The sequence below is a fragment of the Helianthus annuus genome, chromosome 17 (genome assembly GCF_002127325.2).
Source record: "Helianthus annuus cultivar XRQ/B chromosome 17, HanXRQr2.0-SUNRISE, whole genome shotgun sequence".
In the NCBI taxonomy this organism is placed as follows: domain Eukaryota; kingdom Viridiplantae; phylum Streptophyta; class Magnoliopsida; order Asterales; family Asteraceae; genus Helianthus; species Helianthus annuus.
The window spans coordinates 166007413-166023988 of NC_035449.2; positions in this window are offsets into that span (position 1 = coordinate 166007413).

Below are 16576 nucleotides of genomic sequence, written 5' to 3' on the forward strand. Positions count from 1 at the left end.
TTGGTAACAAATTTCATACAAAGTAAAATAGTAAGAAACGGTATCTTTTAACAAACTAATAGTACCCGATACCCGCATGTATACCCGGTTCGTGATCGGCCAGTATTGAACTGTATATTGTTTTAGTTTAGCCAATTTATCATAAAAGGTAAAGGGGGTAAAGGATTCAGTTTGAACAAACTTTTTATACCTAAATGCCAAATAGTCTTTCACTTACAAGAATTTTAACTCAAGTAACTTTTGTAAAAATATTTAAATAAAAAATGTTCTTTAAAAAAAACAATTGTGTTTTTTACTGACGGAAAGTCCAAAAGGATAAAATTAAGCTAAAAACCCAAATTTGTTAACATAGAAGGGGATGAGAAGCTCAGAGATCACAAAGTAGGAGATAGGAGAGAAGATCACACACTTGCATCAATAATCGTTATTCCTATTTCTCCCCACATGTTGTAACACCCGTCTAATTACTACTTGTATTTAATAATAACTAGTGAGTTTTCCTCCGCGCTTCGCGGCGGGAATTCTTTGTTATCTGTTCGAATTGTTACGGTACCGTCATTCACTATAATAATAGAAAGAGAAAACCTTACATCTATAAAAAACAATAAAAACGAATATGATGTTGCTTAGTTGATATCAGTTAGTTTGTTTGTGTGTGTTCTATATTTATTTTTTACAACATTGCGATATAAATCATATTGCAAACGAATATTGTACTACTATAATACCAAACCTAACTCAAATCGACTGATGTATTGTTTTCGGTATTTGTTTTTATTGTTTTTGCTTTTGATAAACTTACACCGTATAAGTGAGATTCCCCCGTGCTTCGCGGCGGGTGCTACTATCGTATCAAACCGAACCGAAACCGACTGAACAACATACGTGTTGGTATGTGTACTTAAGATTTTTGTTTTTGCTATTGATAAACAAACATCGTATCGCTACCTTACCGTACTGGACAACATCAGCATGAAATGTATTCACTTTTATAGTTTTCTATTTGATAACAGATACAGTGTCGCTACAATAGTGAACTGAACGAACAATATTAGTTTCGGTAATACTATTTTTTATTGTTTTATTTCGACAAACTGACAGTGTATTACTACCGTATCATATATTGTACGGAATAGCATCAGAAACGGTACTTGTATTTATTTTTATGGTTATCGGTATAAAACAAATCATTTATACAACTCTGTTTGCAACGACAAATGAATATCGGAAACAGTATCGTGACAATCTGAACCGATCGATCCCGTTCGAACATCAGTGTCAGTGCCAGTGTTCAATTTTATCGTTTTCGGTCAATATAAATAACATGTTGATTTCTATACCGAGTGCATGTATTGTATTGGTATTGTAACTAACCGAATCGATACCGATCTAATGCCCGTCGTAACATACCGTCACAACGTGCGACCAGATAACTTGGAATGATAAAAAAATAAACGTTACGGATTTAGATTTTTAAAAAAGTTAACAATGCAAGTTATTACTAAAAATAAAAAATAATAATGTTAAAAAAACAAAGACTTGAATATGATAAATTATCATTTATTATTAAAAATCAAATAAAATGATAAATAAGTATTAACAAAAAATAAATCCTTAAAAATGATGAAATACTATTCATCAAGAATTATTTTTATGGTTACCGATGTAAGAAAAATTCGTTTATACAACTCTGTTTGCAACGATGAATGAATATCGTAAACATTATCGTGACAATCTAAACCGATCGATATCGTTCGAACATCGGTGTCAGTGCCATTGTTCGATTTTATCGTTTCCGGTCAATATAAATCACGTGTTGACTTCTATACCGAGTGCATGTATTGTATCGGTATTATAACTAACCGAATCAATACCGATCTAACGCCCGACGTAATGTAGCGTCACAACGTGCGACCAGATAGCCTAGAATGATAAAAAAAATGTTACGGATTTAGATTTTTAAAAAAGTTAACGAATGCACGTTATTACCAAAAATAAAATATAATAATAGATAGTAAAAGTTGAAAAAGAAAAAACAAATACTTAAATTTGATCAATTATCATTTATTATTAAAAATCAATAAAATGATAAAAAAATTATTAACTAAAAATAAATCATTAAAAATGATGAAACACTATTCATCATTAGTTTAAGTTAATATGTATAATTCATGCAATTATACATAAAAGACATCCAATTATAACATAAGTTTCATAGATATAGTTGAAAAGTAGCAAAAGATTAGACAACTAACTACTATTTCAAACATTCATAAGTTGTTTAGCTAATTGATTACATTTCAAAACATTGTCTATTAAATTTAGATATTGCGGAAGCTTCTAAAGTGTGTTCGGTTCTTCAAAACTTGCTTGATCGCCATTCGTAAGATCCACATCATCACCTAGGGTCAAAACCACTAAAAACATTAGTTTTGACATTAATATAGTACATAAAAACAAGTTCTGACATCTTGATGTGAAAAAAAAAATACAAAGTTTTCTGGGCTCTACCGCGGTGTCTACCGTAAGTTACGGTAGATGCTGTATGATTCTGGTCTGCCGTAATACAGTAGTGAACCACCGTAACGTTTTTGTTTTCCACCGTAAGTTACGGTGGAGACCGTAACTTACGGTGGACTCTGTAACTTTGCTATTTGACTATTTGTTGATTTCGCCCAAATCCACATGTCGTTTTAGGCTATTTCTTCCCTATATGTCTGTAAATTTATTACGGACATGTTCATTACGACTATCATACCAACATTTGTCTCACCGATCATACGGCTAAAAGTCACTATACTATCATTTATTCGACCCGTTCTAACTTTACCCATTTTTCTACCATTTTACTAATAAGTTTATGTCGCCTTATGCCCATCATCCGGGGCTTAGTACCACTCGCATTTCCTTACCAATTTCCGTGGTTCAATGCTTTAGTGATTGATATCGCCATTGTTATCTAATTAAAACACTAATGTTACGTTTTACACAATTATCCGACCCGTTGGCTCATCTTGTGGAAAACCTCCAATATGATGACTACCAAACGGTTCCTTATCAATTCTAACCCTATAAATTGAAGTAGCGATCATGGTCAAGAAAATCATCACAACATCTATTCTACATTGCGTCTACGCAGAATTTAATAACAATTCAATTAATGTAACAAGTCAAGTTACATACCTTTAAAGCAAGCCCTTCAAACGTGCATCCACACCGGTTTGCCCGCTCGATGCTCCGGCTTCCTTTCCAATAGAGTTCAATCACTTTATGTTTAGAACTCTTTGTTTCACATATATAACGCACATTTTGCCGAACTTCATAATTATGCGTTTTTAACTTAAATTTTTAGTTTCGAGCCTTCTTTGAGGCATTTTTACAAACACTTAGCGGGCAGAATTTCACATCTTTTATTTTCTAATTCGTGGCTTACTACTTAGCCTTGATTAACATTAATTGAGCTATTACACGCAAAATTACACATCATATTTTCAGAAATCCATTTCTATGAACCAATTTACACTAGAATAGCCTTCTAAACCCTAGTGTTCATCATTTTCTTGCAAAACCCATAACCCACCTTCAATATGTTCATGGAATTTCCTGAATTTGGACATGATTTCACATGTAGTTGTCTATGTTTTACTCCTAGACACTATATCATCCCTATTCTAACCAAATCGCAAACATGCATCATCTAATTTTGGATTTCACAAATTCATGAGAATTTCAAATAGAGAATTTTCATAAAATTTTACATATCTTACAACCCCCTTGTGATGGGGATCACAAATCTCAACTCAGATTTAGATTTGAACCTTTAATTTAGATGTTTTGTGGGATTTAGGGTTTTTGGCAAGCTTAGTCGCCCTCCCCTGCTTTGATCGAACTCAAACACTCCTCCAGGAGTGTTTGTGTTTTAATTAAATGTTTTATTTAAAACTTGTTTCAAGTTAAACACTTTTGGCCCCTCAAGTTTCCGTTAGTTCCCCTTTTGTCTTTTAACCACTCACAAGTCATTATCTAACTAGGTTAGTGTCACCCCTAGTTAGTTTATTTTACTAATTTATTTGAAATTAAAAATTGCAAATTTTATGGATTTATATTTTCGGGATGTTACATGTCCACCCCCCTTAAAAGGGTTTCGTTCCCGAAACCGAAGTACGTACCAAATAATGTAGGGTAGAGACGTCGCATCTCCTCCTCGGACTCCCACGTAATGTTCGAACCCTTTCTATGCTCCCATTTGACCTTGACTTGATCGATTTATTTGTTTCGCAACCGCTTGACCTTTCGATCTAGAATCTCCAATGGTCTTACCGCATAATTTAGGCTGTTTTTCACCTCGATATCGTCGTAATGGATATAAGTTATTTCTTCCACTAGGCATTTCCGCAATTGCGACACGTGAAACGTGCCATGTACTCCACTCAACTCCTCCGGTAGCTCGAGGCGATAAGCCACTTGGCCAACCCGTTCGATGATTTTAAATGGCCCGATAAACCTCGGGCTTAGTTTCCCTCTTTTTCTGAATCTAATAACGCCCTTCCATGAGGAAACCTTCAACATCACCATGTTGCCTATCTGAAATTCAATCGGTCTTATTCTTTTATCGGCATATGACTGCTGACTATCTTGGGCTGCTTTCAAATGAGCTCGTACCACTTCAATCTTCTCATTAGTGGCCTGAATTACATCTGTATGGGCCAATTCGCGTGGTCCCACCTCACCCCAACACACCGTGTATCCCTATCAGACACGATGGATACCGGTACTCCATGGCGTGCTATTATCTCATTAGTGTAAACTTCTGACATCTTTTCTGACGTATAAGTCTCGCGAATCGGAATGAAGTGAGCACTTTTTGTCAATCTATCCACCACTACCCATATAGCATCGAAACCGCGGTTCATCTTTGGTAGTTTGGTTAACAGGTCCATCGTAATATGTTCCCATTTCCAAACCGGGATTTCTAACGGTTGGAGTTTACCGTATGGTTTTTGGTGCTCTGCCTTGACTTGTAAGCAAGTCAGGCATTTCTCCACATATTTCACCACATCCCTCTTCATTCCGGGCCACCAATAATTTTGTTTCAGGTCATTATACATCTTGGTTGCACCCGGATGAATGGAATATCGGGATTTATAGGCTTCATTAAGTAGTAGCGCCTTCACCCCGCAAGTATTCGGAACCCATATTCTTCCGGATCGAGTCTTCAACCCGTTCCTTCCATCCGACAAGTCTTTCAACTGACCGATTATTCGTTCCTTCTTCCAATTTTCCTCCTTCACTGCTTCTACTTGCGCTTCCCGGATACGTTCTAGTATACCCGAGGTCACCACAAGCTGCATTGACCTTACTCGAATCGGGACATAGTCCGCTTTTCTACTCAGAGCATCCGCCACCACATTTGCCTTTTCGGGGTGATAGTGTATTTCATAGTCGAAATCTTTCACTGTTTCCAACCATCGTCTCTGGCGCATATTTAACTCCTTCTAATCGAAGAAGTATTTTAAGCTTTTGTGATCGGTGAATATGGTGCACTTTACCCCATATAAATAGTGCCTCCATATTTTTAATGCAAATACCATCGCAGCCAATTCAAGATCATGCGTGGGATATTTCTTTTCATGTATTTTCAATTGTCTCGAGGCATAAGCTATAACTTTGCCCCGCTGCATCAAAACACACCCGAGCCCCGACGATGAGGCATCTGAATAGACCACTAAGTCCTCGACTCCGTCCGGCAACGTTAATACCGGAGCTTGAGTTAGCTTCTCTTTTAGCGTCCGAAACGCCCTTTCTTGTTCTACACCCCAATCGAACTTCTCCTTCTTCCGGGTTAACTTTGTTAGTGGCGACCCAATTTTGGAGAAATCTTGAATGAATCTCCTATAGTACCCCGCAAGCCCTAAGAAGCTTCTAATTTCCGAGGGGTTCTTCGGGGGATTCCATTTTGACACGGCTTCGATCTTTGACGGGTCCACCAACACTCCATCGGCACTTATGATGTGGCCGAGAAATTGCACCTCTCGTAACCAAAAGGCGCACTTAGAAAATTTCGCATACAACCTTTCTCGTCTAAGTGTCTCTAACACTTCTTGTAAATGGTGTGTATGCTCGGCTTCACTTTTTTACTACACCAAAATATCATCTACGAACACGATGACTGACTTGTCTAGCATTGGCTTGGAAACTCGGTTCATGAGATCCATGAAAGCCGCGGGTGCATTTGTCAGCCCAAATGACATCATGAGAAACTCGTAATGTCCGTATCGCGTGCGAAAAGCCGTCTTCGGCACATCTTCCTCTTTGACCTTTAGTTGGTGATACCCCGATCTAAGGTCAATCTTTGAAAACCAATTTGCACCCTGTAATTGGTCGAATAGATCATCTATTCTCGGAAGCGGGTATCGGTTCTTTACCGTGAGTTTGTTTAACTCCCGGTAATCGATACACATGCGCATGCTTCCGTCTTTCTTTTTCACGAACAGTACCGGCGCGCCCCAAGGAGACACACTCGGCCTTATGAATACTTTGTTAAGCAGTTCTTGAATCTGTGACATCAATTCTTGTAATTCCGACGGCGCGAGTCGGTACGGCGCTTTAGCTACGAGTTTTGCGCCCGGAATCAATTCGATTCTGAACTCTACCTCCCGCTCAGGCGGCATTCCCGGTAAATCGTCCGGAAATACGTCTTCAAAGTCACATACCACGGGTACGTCTCCAATCTTTGGTAGTTCTTTCTCGGGCTCATTTGCGTATATCATAAATGCTTTACATCCATGCCTCATGAGCTTGCGAGCTTTCATCATCGAGCATATTATAGGATTGCCTCCTTTTACGCCATAAATTGTAACGTGTTTTCCGCTAGGAGATGTTAGTTTTATCTCCATACGAAAAGACACGACCTTCGCGTGGTGTTGAGATAGCCAATCCATCCCAACAACTACTTGAAACCTCGACAAATATCACAAACTATAAAGCCAATCCATCCCAACAACTACTTGACATCGGGATTAGGTCTATCAAATATTCTTCATCATCAATACTAAATTTGCAACCTCGACAAATATCACAAACTATAAAGCTTTTATTGTCCCCTATTTCAACTTCTAAAGGCACAAATAATTTTGTCAATACAAATGAAGGATGTCGAATCAATCCATGCGAAATGAAGGATTTATTCGCACCCGTATCAAACAATACACGTGCAGGAATTGAGTTAATCATGAATATACCTGAGACCACATCGGGTTCCGTTTTTGCTTCAGCCGCAGTAAGTTGGAAGGATCTAGCCTTTGCCTTTGGGGCTTCTGCTGGATATTCTTTAACATCTCTTCTTCCAACTAGGTCTGGTCATTCGGACTATTTGTGGCTGGGCTGATAGCATTTGTAGCAAACTGAAAATTTACCCGGGTATAGAGATGCCGTGTGCCCCGTTTTACTGCATATTGGGCACGGCTTGTCTTTGAACCGACACTCTCCTTTGTGTCCTTTTCCACATATTTTGCAACTGGGCGACCCACTTTTAGCATCCACCTTTTTCCCCGATTCAGCAGTTCGAGCTTTCTTTGTAGGGCTTGGATTCACATCCTGTGCCTTCGCTCGCCCCTCTCAACTTGTTTCTTTAACTCGATTTCCCGCTCCCGGGCGGTGTTGATAATCTCCGTGAGGGTTTCGTACTTTGACGGAGTCATAAACTCCCGGTATTCGGCACTCAGCATGTTGTAATAGTAGTATATCTTTTGCTCTTCAGTGGTGACTAACTCGTCACAGAATCTCAGCTTATCCATGAAGATGCCCGTGATCTTATCAGTTGTTTCACCCTTTTGTCTTAGCTGGATGAATTCTTCCTTAATCCTGTTGATAACCGCTTTGGGACTATGGTGTTTAAGGAACGGCACCTTAAACTCATCCCAAGTCATAACCATCGCCGCTTCGGCTCCTATTTCCTTCTTTTTAATGTCCCACCAATCCTTGGCTTGACCCCTCAATTGACCCGTTCCGTAAGCAACAAAGTCACCTACGTCACAATGGGTCCGTTCAAACACCCCTTCGACGTCACTTATCCATATTTGGCATATTATCGGGTCGAACTCCCCGTTGTAGATTGGCGGTTTACATGCCATGAATTCTTTGTACGAACACCCCTTGCGTTCTCCCGATTTCTCTTTCATAAGGTTGACACTATCCTCCAACCTTTTGACTCGTTCTTCGACAAGTGACAGCACCGTGCTTTGAATTTTGTCTATGAACCCGGATAGACTACCTTCAATTGCCCTTCCCTCTTCTTCGGCAATAATCTCTTTCATTTGTTCGGTGCTTGTCTGCACCGGATCATCATCATTTCTTTCCGACATCTTGAAACTGAAATGTTTACATTAAACGTTAAACATTTCATTTGTAGCATAACTTTATTTGTTTCGGTTTAGCCAAGTTCCTAACTTGCTTTAACCGTTCACTTTTAGTGCACCTTCCGGGTTTGAGTGAATTAGCACACTCTTCCCATGCACATCGATTCACATCTCGTTTCTTACACAAGGTATAATTTACTAACATAATAAGTTAATTCTTACCGGACGATCGATCAAGCTTGAACCGAACACTTTGTTGACAACCTTAAGCTCTGATTACCAACTAGTAACACCCGTCTAATTACTACTTGTATTTAATAATAATTCATGCGATTATACATAAAAAGACATCCAATTATAACATAAGTTCCATAGATATAGTTGAAAAGTAGCAAAAGATTAGACAATTAACAACTATTTCAAACATTCATAAGTTGTTTAGCTAATTGATTACATTTCAAAACATTGTCTATTAAATTTAGATATTGCGGAAGCTTCTAAAGTGTGTTCGGTTCTTCAAAACTTGCTTGATCGCCATTCGTAAGATCCACATCATCACCTAGGGTCAAACCCACTAAAAACATTAGTTTTGGCATTAATATAGTACAAAAAAAAGTTCTGACATCTTGATGTGAAAAAAAAATACAAAGTTTTATGGGCTCTACCGTAACTTACGGTGTCTACCGTAAGTTACGGTAGATGCTGTATGATTCTGGTCTGCCGTAATACAGTAGTGAACCACCGTAACGTTTTTGTTTTCCACTGTAAGTTACGGTGGAGACCGTAACTTACGGTGGACTCTGTAACTTTGCTATTTGACTATTTGTTGATTTCGCCCAAATCCACATGTCATTTTAGGCTATTTCTTCCCTATATGTCTGTAAATTTATTACGGACATGTTCATTACGACTATCATACCAACATTTGTCTCACCAATCATACGGCTAAAAGTCACTATACTATCATTTATTCGACCCGTTCTAAATTTACCCATTTTTGTACCATTTTACTAATAAGTTTATGGCGCCTTATGCCCATCATCCGGGGCTTAGTACCACTCGCATTTCCTTACCAATTTCCATGGTTCAATGCTTTAGTGATTGATATCGCCATTGTTATCTAATTAAAACACTAATGTTACGTTTTACACAATTATCTGACCCGTTGGCTCCTCTTGTGGAAAACCTCCAATATTATGATGACTACCAAACGGTTCCTTATCAATTCTAACCCTATAAATTGAAGTAGCGATCATGGTCAAGAAAATCATCACAACATCTATTCTACATTGCGTCTACGCAGAATTTAATAACATTTAGTCAAGTTACATACCTTTAAAGCAAGCCCTTCAAACGTGCGTCCACACCGGTTTGCCCGCTCGATGCTCCGGCTTCCTTTCCTATAGAGTTCAATCACTTTATGTTTAGGACTCTTTGTTTCACATATATAACGCACATTTTGCCGAACTTCATAATTATGCGTTTTTAACTTAAATTTCAGTTTGGAGCCTTCTTTGAGGCATTTTTACAAACACTTAGCGGGCAGAATTTCACATCTTTTATTTTCTAATTCGTGGCTTACTACTTAGCCTTAATTAACATCAATTGAGCTATTACACGCAAAATTACACATCATATTTTCAGAAATCCATTTCTATGAACCAATTTACACTAGAATAGCCTTCTAAACCCTAGTGTTCATCATTTTCTTGCAAAACCCATAACCCACCTTCAATATGTTCATGGAATTTCCTGAATTTGGACATGATTTCACATGTAGTTGTCTGGGTTTTACTCCTAGACACTATATCATCCCTATTCTAACCAAATCGCAAACATTCATCATCTAATTTTGGATTTCCCAAATTCATGAGAATTTCAAACAGAGAATTTCATAAAATTTTACATACCTTACAACCCCTTGTGCTGGGGATCACAAATCTCAACTCAGATTTCGATTTGGACTAGATTTGAACCTTCAATTTAGATGTTTTGTGGGATTTAGGGTTTTTGGCAAGCTTGGTCGCCCTCCCCTGCTTTGATCGAACTCAAACCCCCCGGCTCCCGGCCAGACCGCCGGTCTAATGTTGAAACGGGTTTATGGCCTGAACCGGCCAGGTAAAGGCTCCGGATCCCGGCCGGACCGGTCCGACCGGCCGGTCCGGTTTTGAGAACGTTGTTTCAAGCCTCAAGATATTTACACACCCACTCTGTCTATTTGCACATTTTTTAAACCTTAGACGTCTCGTAAAGGCCTATACGGGGCGTCTACGCACTTAATTCAAGAGGGTCTGAATGGGATGTCAGGCACAAAGTTTGAGGGGTTTAGGCAAGGCGTCAGTTGGGTGTTTTTTTAGTTGAAAGAATGGGTGTTTTGGTGGGGTAATTTGATTGCTTTTGAAGGGTGATGTTTTTTTGTGTGAAAAAATATGTGTTTTTAAAGAAAGGTTTTACTTTTTGTATAGAAATATTTTACCGTTTTTATGATCGGCCCTTTAAATATATTCGATCGTTTAAATATTATATTTTTTTAACATTTTATTTTTTTCAAATATTATCCTACCATTAAAATATTATATCGTTTAAATATAATTTAACATTTTATTACGAAATATCAATTTAAGACAAACAATCATTAACTAACCGAATAACTGAAAACAAAATTAAATATGACATACATAAGATAAGTTTGTACATCAATAACAAAAATAAAAACTACAACTGAACACTAAATACCAAAATATGTACGTGTAGCTAGTCTATGCCTCTGGTTCCGAGTCCGAGTCTGAATCTGAATCTGGCTGCTGCGACTTCTGCTAAGGATGTGGTGCTCGAGCTGGTGAGAGTGGTATGGCAGGTAACCCCTCTCTCTTGTCTATCATGCGCCTCCCGAATCAACCAACCCACCAAATCCGTAAGCATGTCAATGTCGGCTCGTAAATGCGAATCTACTGCAGCTTCCGGGGCATGACCTGGAATAATGTACCGTGGAAACTGGGGCGCCCCGAGAGGTGGTGGTGGCTGTGGCATCGCTGGTCTGTCTAAATCCACCGGAGGGTCCTGCACGACCGCTGCAGCAGCATCTGGCGGAGGATTGACTGGATCGAACTGCTCCGGTAGGTCCCACGGAGCCCATAAGAGACCTGCGCAGCATTTAAACCGTTCGCTGAGGACGTCGAACCTCTTAATCAGGTGTATCCCCAACAAAGTCTGAAAACCCATCCACATCGGCGCTACGGGCGACAGTAACTGTGGGTCCGCCTCTGGTACGAGGCCCAATGAACGGGCAATTATAACAACCTTAATGTAAACCGACACCCTCGTAAAATTTTCAACACCCTAATATATCTTTAAATGTCTCAACATGTCTTTATATGCACCCCGTACGTGAAAACCAAACCCAAAATACAATATAACATATAAAATAAATTAAAAACACTAAATCTTAAGTTGAAGCGGGCCGCATAGACCCACCCCAACTTTTAACGCGGGCCGCATTAGGAGGTAACCAGACTCCGCTAAAACCTTTAGTTCAAGCGGGCCGCGTATGGTCTTGTTTAAGTTCATGCGGGCCGCGAGAGACCTGGAATGTGGCAAAGCCGGTGCGGCCACGTGGCCCAACACACAGCAAGCCTAGTAGTGACCCAGCCAAGCTACGCGTTGACCCAGCGTTGACGCGGGCCGCGTAAGCTTGGCCTATTCTTCACGCGGGCCGCGTGGAGACGCGATTACAGCCCTATAAATAGAGGCCATCGGCCTTCAGTCCGTCTCGCTCAAATCTTTCTTTCTTTCTTAATTTTCTGTAGTGGTGTTACTATACCCGGGTATTATACCCCCTAAAATAGCGAGGTTCTGCTACGATGTAAGTATTATAACCCCTGGAGACGTATTAGATACGCTGCCCGATTGATCTAGGGTTCCGTAACGGCTGTCGTGGTTCTGCCCGACGTAGTCGTTGTAATGCCGTCTCGGGGAGGGTATTACTAATGTTAAAATGGGTTATTATACTAACACACGTGCATTTGTGTAAATTATAGATTATTCCCAGGAAATCACTACTGAAAACCCTAAAATAGCAATGTGAGTAATCTCCTTTTTGTTAACTGTTTTTACAAAACCTTAAATACTTTTCCATGCGAATAACAGTTATTGAGTATTTGTAAGAATACAATTACAGTCCGTAAATTTGGGGTTTTGTATACAAAATTTGTTACCACCTGGTAAAGGAGTAACATGACCATAAGTCGGAACGACATTACCGTGTGGGGGTAATTGATATAACTTGGAAACAAATGTAATTGCGGATGCGCCCTCAATACTGTTCACTGTGAAATTGTTTTTATATAAACTTGATTAAACTGGGATTCACTCACCAGTATTTCCCACTGACAAAATGTTTTTAAAACGCGTTTCAGGTAACAATATGTGAAAGCCAAATAGAAGCCAGCTGGACAGCACTGAAGGCTTGGAAAAGTGGCAATAAAGTTACCTAAGAATAAAAGAGATGTTTTTAATAAATAAATAGGATTTATTCCTATGAAACGTGTGTATGGAAAACTTGGGTTTTACCCGTATGTTTAATATTATTAAACGAGGTGGTTTACTCTGATTTAACATTTCCTAACTACGGTCCTGATGAAAATTTCCGCTGCCAAATTGAATAAATAAACGTGATACCACCGAAACTGGCTCACGGCCGCCCGTTCCCCGGGAAATAGGGATCGGGGGTTGTGACAGAAGGTGGTATCAGAGCTATGCCACTGATTCAGCCATAGAAGTGTTCTGCTGACATCAAAATTCAAATTAGTTAGGAAATAAATTATGAAAATGCGTGCATAATTGTATTTACTTGTTATGTGTTATCTGACTATCTGTTAATTTACAGTATGAGCGACCAAGGACCCTCTGACGCGTATCGTCAATTGTCTGGTTCGCCTAGGAGCGAAGGCAGCTCCTCTTCTCAGACTGCCCTCTCAGGGTACTCTGCTAACACGGAAGAAGGAATCTTTGTGTTTAAGGCTCAGTCTGAAGAGCCATTTCCTTAGAAAAAAAAGGGGATGGTTCAGTAGGGGAGCACACGAACGTAGGAAACGTATGAAAAAGTTACAGGATCAGCGAGTGTTAGCCGCAGCCAAAAGAGAAACTGATGCTTATGCCCAGGATATGCTCAATAGGGGTATAGCCAATATCCACATTTTAGCAACTACTGCAGCTGACCCAAACCTGGAACAAATGCTAGCACCCCAACCACAATTACCAAATCCTGACCAACCCATGGAAGTAGAAAATCCTGAAGATCAACCAGAAATGCATAATTTCAATCCAGAAGAGATACCTAGGGTACCTGCACCCAATCCCCTAGACCCAAACGATTACGATCCCTGGTGGAACGAGGTTAGGGACTATGTGCAACAAAACCCGATTCAGGAAAACGTGCCGATGCCCAATCTAGGAGCCTACCCAGGGTTAGATCCTCAAGATCCCTATCACATTAATGATGCATACATTAGGGAGATCTTAGAAAATCCTTACCCTTACCAGGCCCCGTACCAGGAACCCGCACCTCAGATTCCAAACCCAGTCCTAGAACCTGCACCCCCAATGAGTGCAGAAAATGTCCAAGAACTTAGGACTTTTGGGGAGGAAATTTTAGAAAGTAGTGAAAGAATGCGACAGGTGGGAGAGCGCCTCGTCTGGAAGTACGACGAGCGCAATATGGATTTCTGGATGAATCCATATCAGTGAATGTGATGGCGGAACGGTAGTAGTAATAATAATAATATAATATAATAGTATAATAATATATGTGTGTATGTGTTAGAAAAAAAAAACTACGGATGCATACTATTAGTATTGTAGCTTTACATTTCAGTCGGTATTGTAATTTTAATTTCTGTACTGGTGTGTATTGATGCATACAATATGAATAGAGTAAAAGTCGCAATGCTCGACGCTTTTGACCAAAAAGTGCGTATCATGTGATTGGCTATATTCAAATTTTATTTGTGATATTAATATTTGGTAAATGTTTAAAATTCAGATGGCCGGCGAGGGAAATCAAGAAAATCTGAATAACGATAACCAGAGTAACAATAACGTGGCTAACGAGAATCCGAACAACAATAACAACGGAAACCAAATGGATAATAGTGTTGTTCAACATATTGTGGCACAGGGAATTATAGATGCAATGCCATTTATTATTCAAACGGTTCAAGAAGCGAATAATAAAAGTAAGCATAGCAGTAAGCGATCAGCTGAACCTGAACACAGCGTGAACAATGGACTCATACTTCAAGCGCCCATTCCCAAAAGAAGAAGAACCATGCCACATGGTTGTTCTTACAAAGAATTCTGGTCCTGCAAACCAATAGAATTCTCGGGCAATGAAGGACCCATTGCAGCTTTACGCTGGATAGAGAAAACTGAGGCAGTTCTGAAAATAAGCAAGTGTGCGGAGAAAGATAAAATAATGTTTGCTTCAAATCTGTTTAAGAATGCAGCTCTAGAATGGTGGAACACTATCCTCCAATCAAGAGGAAGTGATAGGGTTTATAACATGGAATGGGAGGAATTTAAGAACATGGTAGAAAGGAAGTTCTGCCCTCCCAATGAAAAAGAACAAATAGCAAATAAGTTTTTGAATCTTAGAATGACTGGGGTAGACAGTAAAGGTTACACTACCACATTCTTTGAATATGCTAGGATAGTACCAACCCTTGCATCACCTGGACCAGTATTAATCTCCCGTTACATCTAGGGATTAATTGGAGAGATTAGACACGTAGTCAAGGCCGCTAGACCCCAAACCATAGAAGAAGCTGTAGAACTAGCCAATACCTTGACAGATGAGTTAATCCGTACTAGAGAAGAAGACCACAGGAGAAACCTGACCCAAAGGCTTACCCAAGAATTCTGTTCTGGAAACTCCAACCGTAGGAATGTAGGTTCTACCTCTGCACCATATTGCAAAGCCTGCAAAAAGAAGCATTCTGGAAGATGCTCTACTTACTGCAATTTCTGTAAAACACCAGGACATAAGGAAGAAACTTGCAGAAGAAAACCAACCAATGGAATGTGCTTCAACTGTGGAGAAAAAGGTCATATCAAGCCAAACTGTCCAAAACTGACCCAGTTCCAAATAACAAGAACCCTAAAAATGCAAGAGCATTCGTTCTAACTGCAGATGAAGCTAAGATGATTCCAGACGTCATTGCTGGTACGTTTTTAGTTAATGATATTTTTGCTAAAGTGTTATTTGACTCTGGTGCAAACCAAAGTTTTATTAATACTTCGTTTTGCAAACTCCTAAATCAATCATTAACTAAACTACCACAAGAATGTCTAGTAGAAACCGCAAATGGAGAAACCATTAGAATTTCTGAAATCTTGCAGGGGGCAAGAATAGAAATTTTTAATCAAAAGTTTACTGCAAACCTTTACCCAATGAATCTGGCTGGATTTGATGTTGTGTTAGGTATGGATTGGTTAATAGCCAATAAAGCCAGTATTTTATGTGATCAAAAGACAATTCAATTAAAATCACCAAGAGGTGAAAAGATCACAATTAAAGGAGATAAACCCTTTAGATCCACTAAATTCATTCCGTGATGAAAACTGCAAGTTATATAAGAAAAGGGTCTATAGTGTATTTGATTTCTATAATCACTAACACTAAAGGAAAAGAATTAAAAGACATTCCAGTAGTGTCCCAGTTTTCAGATGTCTTTCCAGAGGAATTGCCAGGATTACCACCAGACAGGGAAGTCGAATTCAGAATCCATCTGCTACCAGGGACAGCACCAATTTCCAAAGCACCTTACCGTTTGGCACCCGCTGAAATGCAAGAACTGAAGAAACAATTAGACGAATTATTGGAAAAAGGATTCATACAGCCAAGTTCATCGCCATGGGGAGCACCGATATTGTTTGTCAAAAAGAAGGACGGATCAATGCGTATGTGCATTGACTACCGTGAATTGAACAAAGTCACGATTAAGAATCGGTATCCATTACCGAGGATTGACGATTTGTTTGATCAACTTCAAGGAGCTCGATTTTTCTCTAAAATCGATTTAAGATCAGGATATCATCAATTAAAGGTACAGGAAGAGGATATTCCTAAAACTGCATTCAGAACAAGGTATGGTCATTATGAATTTACTGTCATGCCATTTGGTTTAACCACTGCCCCAGCCGCATTTATGGACATGATGAAC